The following is a 6,780-nucleotide window of genomic DNA, read 5'->3' on the forward strand; positions in this document are numbered from 1 at the left end:
GAAATTTTCATTATGTTTTTTTTAATTAAATTTTTGATGTTCACGTTTCCATTATCTTAATTAAATACAAAATTACAACATAGAATCGAATTTAAATTCCAAAAAACCTGTTATGAAAATTTCATGAAATTTTGGAAACTTTGGAAATTTTCATGATATTTTCCAAAATCCACCACTACTCTTAAAAAGTCAAAGAGGACCATTCACTATGCATCGAAAACTTTTGTGAAATCTTTGTGTTTTTTTTAATGCAATTTTGGATTTTCATGTTTCTATTATCTTACTCAAATACAAAACTACAACATAGAATCGAATTCAAATTCCAAGAAAACTCTCATGAAAATTTTATGAAATTGTGCAAATTTTCATGAAATTTTCCAAAATCACCTACGCCACTTAAAAAGATAAAGAAGATCCTTCAATATGCATTCAAAACTTGAAAATTTTCATTAAGTTTTTATGAAATTTTGGATTTTCATATTTCTACGATCTTACTCAAAAACAAAACCAGAACATAGAGTGGATGTCTTGAAATTTAAAATCGATTCTATGTTGTTGTTTTGTTTTTGAGTAAGACAACAGTAACATGAAAATCCAAAATTTCATAATATATAATGAAAATATCACATATGTTTTCGATGCATAGTGAATTCTCTTCTTTGACTTTTTGAGTGGCGTGGGTGATTTTGGTAAATTTCATGAAAATCTCCAAAATTTCGTGAAATTTTCATGACAGTTTTTTTGAATTATAAATTCGATTCTATGTTGTAGTTTTGTTTCAGAGTAAGATAATAGAAACATGAAAATCCAAAGTTTAATTTAAAAAAACATAATGAACATTTCACGAAAGTTCTCGATGCATTTTTCTTTGACTTTTTAAGAAAAATGGATGATTTTGAAAAATTTCATGAAAATTTCCAAAATTTCATGAAAATTTCATGAGAGTTTTTTTGGAATTCGTATTCGATTCTATGTTGTAGTTTTGTATTTGAGTAAGATAATGGAAACATGAAAATCAAAAATTTAATAAAAAAAAAACAATGAAAATTTCACGAAAGTTTTCGATGCATAGTGAATGGTCTTCTTTGACTTTTTAAGCGACGTGGGTGATTTTGGAAAATTTCATGAAAATTTCCAAAATTTCCAAAATTTCATGAAAATTTCATGAGAGTTTTTTTGGAATTCGTATTCGATTCTATGTTGTAGTTTTGTATTTGAGTAAGATAATGGAAACATGAAAATCAAAAATTAAAAAAAGAACAATGAAAATTTCACGAAAGTTTTCGATGCATAGTGAATGGTCTTCTTTGACTTTTTAAGCGACGTGGGTGATTTTGGAAAATTTCATGAAAATTTCCAAAATTTCCAAAATTTCATGAAATTTTCATGACAGTTTTTTTCGAATTTAAATTCGATTCTATTTTGTAGTTTTGTTTTGGAGTAAGATAATACAAACATGAAAATCCAAAGTTTTTTAAAAACAAAATGAAAATTTTACAATAGTTTGCGATGCATAGTGAATGCTCTTCTTTGACTTTTTAAGTAGCATGGGTGATTTTGGAAAATTTCATGACAATTTAGGTTAGTAAAACCAGAAAAATCAAACTTTCTTGAATATGTCGTGCAACTCGTTTCCGTGAGATAGTGAGATAGTCATTTCATAGAGGAAGCAGGATCTGATCAGTTCTGAATGAATGTGAGGGAAAAAGCAGATGAAATCCAGAAGAAAAAAATCTCTGGGATAGTCATCTTTTCAGGCTTTCTAAGATTTTGGCAATTCGGGGTTTCGATTCAATCGGGATTACAGCTTTCAGGATTTTAGCGTTCGAAATGTTGAAATCCGGAATATTGACCGGTACCCTATTTTACTATGTAATATTTATAGACAAAATTTTCAATGATGTTCTTATAAGAATCAATGGATTCAATAAGTGGTAGTGGAAAGATACACAACTTTTACAGATATATTTTTTAATACTTCTAAAACTATATTTTTTTACCGTAAATAAGCTTGAAAACCTGGAAAATTCTTGTTCCGAGATCAATTACAATAGTTGTAACGTGGTTTGTGAGAAATTACGCTAATGACTGCCTCAGCACCGGTTTTCCCAAATCTCAATAATTTAATGAAAAAAAATTGGGGAAGATATGCTTCTTGTAAAGGAAAAAACATATTTTCCATAAATAATGAAAATTTTTATAACCTCTAACTAAATATTTCCTCGGAAATAAAGATTTTTTTCTCAAGAGGATTCTGGCACAATTCATCAAAAATGCATAGTTTTCGGTCGAGAGTATATGCTAAATCTGTGAATGTGTGAACAGCCGGGTTGTGCCAGTTGTGACAATAATGTCATGTCAAGTCATGTGCAAGACATCTGTGTAAAGTGAAGGATAGTGAAAATTTGGCTTAAACTCAGTGTGAATTAATAAAAAAAAAACGCAATTTCTCAAGTGAAGCCAAACAGGATATTTGTAAGGAAGTGGGTAAGTCCTAAAAGAGTGCCTTTTATAATTGTTTAAGTGAATATTTGAGATGCTTGGCTTGTTCATGGGCCGAAGGGAAAAATCCACGCGCGATGCTTGACGCCATCTTTCCAATTCTTATTGGAAAATAAAGGCTTCCGCGGAACTCTTGGGGCCTCGTGAATATGAGGAGCGATGTAGAGTATTTTCCGTAGAAATTTAGAGTGTAGTTGTCTCAATTAGCCCATTCGATTGTTTTGCTCAAGCTCTGTTAGCGCATGTTAAGAAGGGTGGAGGGGGCGAAGTTGACGGTCAATTTGACAAATATAGATGCTTTTTTTTCTACAGTATTTTCCCTGTCTTGACAATATTAATGCTCAGCAAGCACTAAAAAAATTGTTTATTTGAACCAACAGGAGCTCCTGCCACAATCTCCTGCAGCTGCACTTAAATAATCAAACTATCTGGACCAGTTTCGTGCTACAAGATTTTCTGGAAAATCGGGGAATCTCAGTGCAAGTAGTGCAAGTCTCATTTGAGCTCCGGAGAGACAGCCCGTGAAGCGAGGTGATCTCTAAAATCTGGAAATCCTCATCTTGGACTCATTGAAGGTACGTAAATTGTACAACAAGGGATTTTTTTATAATTGTGTAATTTTTCATTTAGTTGTAACAATTTCTTCAGGTATGCTTGGAACCTTGAAAGTGTTTTTTTTTGTCTTTGTTTACTGTGGAGTTTTCCTTCATGCCCAACGCACAATAAATTTTCTTTAGTAAACATGTTTTTGACATTTCAATGAGAGTGTGTGAGATCTAAATCTAGTCATCTCGCTCATTCTCATAGACAATTTTGAAAACATATTTACAAACAAAAGTTATTGTGCGTTGGGCATAATACAGTAAAAAATTATAGAAAATCTAGAAATTAAGGGATACATGGGTTTGTCAGCCAATAATTTAGCAAATTTTTAACGATTTTCAAAAGTATAAGAAATTATTGCACTCACGTTCTTACGTATATAAAATAGCAGCATTTAAAAATTCAGTTTTGGGGGTTTGCTTTTAAAAGACCTCTTTTAAAAATCTTTGCGGTAGTCAGCATAACTTGATAAGTTGATTCTAAATTAAATAAAACTGCTTTCTCTTGGAGTTCGAGCAGTTAAAATCGAAATATTTTCAGTTAGCAGATAAATATAGCTCAATAGTGAATGATGGATTTTTGAAGAAATCAAAATTTGGATTTTTGACAGAGTTTTATACGAAACTGTTCAGTTTTAGGTTCAATTTATTCCAAGTTGTGTCCTAAATAATTCTTTTTGATCTATACAATAGAATACAGAACACAGTAGCAGCTCTCCTTTTCGGGGAATATAATACTCAATGTCACCAGTTGAGAAATTGGAATTTTTGAGAATGGGGTTTTGAGATTTTTTAATTTTATCAGAAAAGGAACTCGAAAGGTTGTTTCAAAAGAAAATTTTGGCATAGCTCAGAATCTAGTATCGTTTTAAATAGAACAAAATTATTTTTTTTTTACGTTTATTTTGATGTAGGGAAGACCGGTGTAGAATTGGCCACGCATGGTATTAGACGGTGGGGTGTTATAGGTGGCTTTAGCAGGAATATTGAGGAAACCACTAGTTATTCAAAACAAACACATCCCTCCTGTTCATTGAACTATTTTTCAGTCTCGTTCAAACATTTTTTGTGCAAATTATACGCAATGAAAAAAATCATTTGTTGTCTAATTCTGCCCCGGTCTCCTCTACTGGGCTATTTCTGCTATTCTGTACATTGTTCAGTTTGCAAAATTTATTTTTCAATTTACAATGTTTCGTGAAAAATGTCCATTCAGACGCTTCAATCATTTACACCGGATGGGACTTGAACTTACAACAGTGACAGTAGATTCGTTGATCGCACTGCCCAAGAGCCGAATTTTCTTACCAATTACACTGTGGACCCTCCAAAACAAAATTATCTTTCAAATAAAAAAAAGTTGGAAAAATATCAATTCGGTCCTGAAATACAGTAGGGGAAATTTCCTATGTTTTGCACGGTACTAAGCTTCAGAATGACCAAATTTTTCCTATGTTTTTCAATTAATGTGACCCATCGCAACCAAATTTTAAAAACTTGGGGAAAGTGTCCTGTCTATAAAATATATTGCGGAGTCACATTTATTCAAAAACAATTTGCAACTTCGGCCACTTCTTTTATTCCTCAAATTGTCATGAATTCTTAGTTTTTTTCATATTCTAAAGATCATACAATGCAAAAAAAACAAAATATATCGGTTCGACGAACGAGATGATGTGAAAAAGACTTAAGAAGAATTCCGGAAGAGCAAGGAACTATGATAAAATCAAGGTTGCCCAAATATTACCATATGCTGCGTCAATATTTTTATTCACTACAACTGTAAAATGTATTAAGAATGATTTTAAAGAAAACAAAGACGATAAACTGTCCACAACGTTCGAAACAACACTCCTTTAAAAGAAGTAGCAAAAAATCCAATTTGTATTAAAAAATATTACACTGCAAACATAAACTTTGGCGCCTTCATTCAAACATGCTGAAATTTGGTGCACTTACTATACTTTAACATATACAAAAATCAAAAATATCTGAGGCCATGAATGAGTGATTTACGCTTTTCTTGCTCGAATCGAGATGGATAGGCGAATTAAAAAAATTGTATTAAATTTTCGAAGATAATTCAATTTTTTTTAATCAATTTATCTACAGCGTTTAACGATTCACTGGAAGTAGAAAATATTTTATGTTGTCCAATATTTTGTAAGGGGAATAGGAACCGTTGAATTGGTGTACCTTTGAAATTTAATTTTTTCTTTTTTTTTAGAGGAACTGAATATTCTCGTACTGTAATTTAGCTTCACAATTGGTTTGTCGACTTAAATTACACGGTAAAAAATTTCGGCACATATTTGTTCCAAAATTAGCTCGTCTACGGACACCCAAATTTTTCGAACAAATTTGTATTTATTTGGGACAAATTTGTATGTATTTGGGATTAAAATGTCTTCTTAAGATACAATTTTGTTTCAAAAATGTTTGTTCCAAAGTAAATTTATTCCAGTATTTCGGTCGGTGACCGAAAGTTTTTACCGTGTACTCAAAAGTGTCCTACTTCCTCCTAACGTTTTTTTTATTGACAATTAACTTCTTTAAATTTGTAATCTTTTAAAGTTGTCGATAGTTGTAAAACAATTTTACAATTTATAATTTCAGTTATTACTTTTATGAAGAATTTTTGAAATATTCATATTATGCTAGATTTTAAAAAAAAATTTTCGTACTTACCTTTGATGTTTTAGTAGAACTTCTGTATAAAACTTATTCACTTTTTTTTAACTAACTCTGGTTTTTCTTTATTGACAGATATTCAAATCGAAAAGACTTGAAGCTAGGACTAAAGACTAGTGTTGTCATCAAAATGTTTAGAAACCAAGGAGAATTCGCCAGAGGTATGTAAATTATAGATGACACTTGAGTAGTATAGCTGTGAAAAATTTACTGAGTCTAAACAAACTTTCTTAAAAATTGTTTTCACGAAATTCAAAAAATCATATCTCCGGTTCTATGTGACCGATTTTGATGAATGAGGGCTTAAACGAATGATCTCACCAAATGCTACAACTTTCTAGAATATTTGAACTTCGTGGGACCAACACCAGGGGCGCCACAGTCGAAAAACCAATTTCAATATCACATAACCTCAATTATCTCGACTGTCGCTGAACCGATTTTGATGATTACTTCAACATAATTGTAGAGGACATTTGTCTCTACATTTCGTCCATATATCATTTTCCGCTCAGACTACACTATCACTCCGATTTTGCCGTTTAAGCGTGAAAAATTGATTTTTCCCATAATAACGCTTTGAAACCACTCAGGTGCCAATTTGACTGCTTCCACACGACCAAGACACTTAAAATAGGGTTTTAAATGGAAAGTGTCACAAAATACAACAACTCTTTGATATAGTTGATTTTCATCAAATGAACACTTGGGGCGCTCTAGATAGTCGAAAAAAGGAGTTCAGAAACAAACAACCTCAATTATCTCGGCTTCTGTTCAATGGATAAGATCATGTTCTACGGCAAAATTATAGAGAACATTCTGGTCTACATTTCACACATACATCATTTTTCTGTCAGTCCATCCAAATCCTTGTTAGTTTGGTTTAAATACAAAATTTGTATAATTTCACGAATTTGATTCAGAATAACTGAATGGGGTCCCCCAACTTCAGCTCTAAATCGAATTTGCGTACATTTCGAGTTAG

General features: G+C 31.6%; 1 long non-coding RNA gene across 1 annotated transcript; it reads left to right on the top strand.

Moving 5' to 3' along the window:
- Positions 1-2,431: 2,431 nt before the first annotated feature.
- LOC129809286 (uncharacterized) lies at positions 2,432-5,961 on the top strand. Its single transcript, XR_008752613.1, has 3 exons — positions 2,432-2,487; positions 2,883-3,077; positions 5,871-5,961. It is a non-coding gene; the product is annotated as an uncharacterized LOC129809286 (long non-coding RNA).
- Positions 5,962-6,780: the final 819 nt, after the last annotated feature.

The sequence above is a fragment of the Phlebotomus papatasi genome, unplaced genomic scaffold, assembly GCF_024763615.1.
Source record: "Phlebotomus papatasi isolate M1 unplaced genomic scaffold, Ppap_2.1 HiC_scaffold_565, whole genome shotgun sequence".
In the NCBI taxonomy this organism is placed as follows: Eukaryota; Metazoa; Arthropoda; class Insecta; order Diptera; family Psychodidae; genus Phlebotomus; species Phlebotomus papatasi.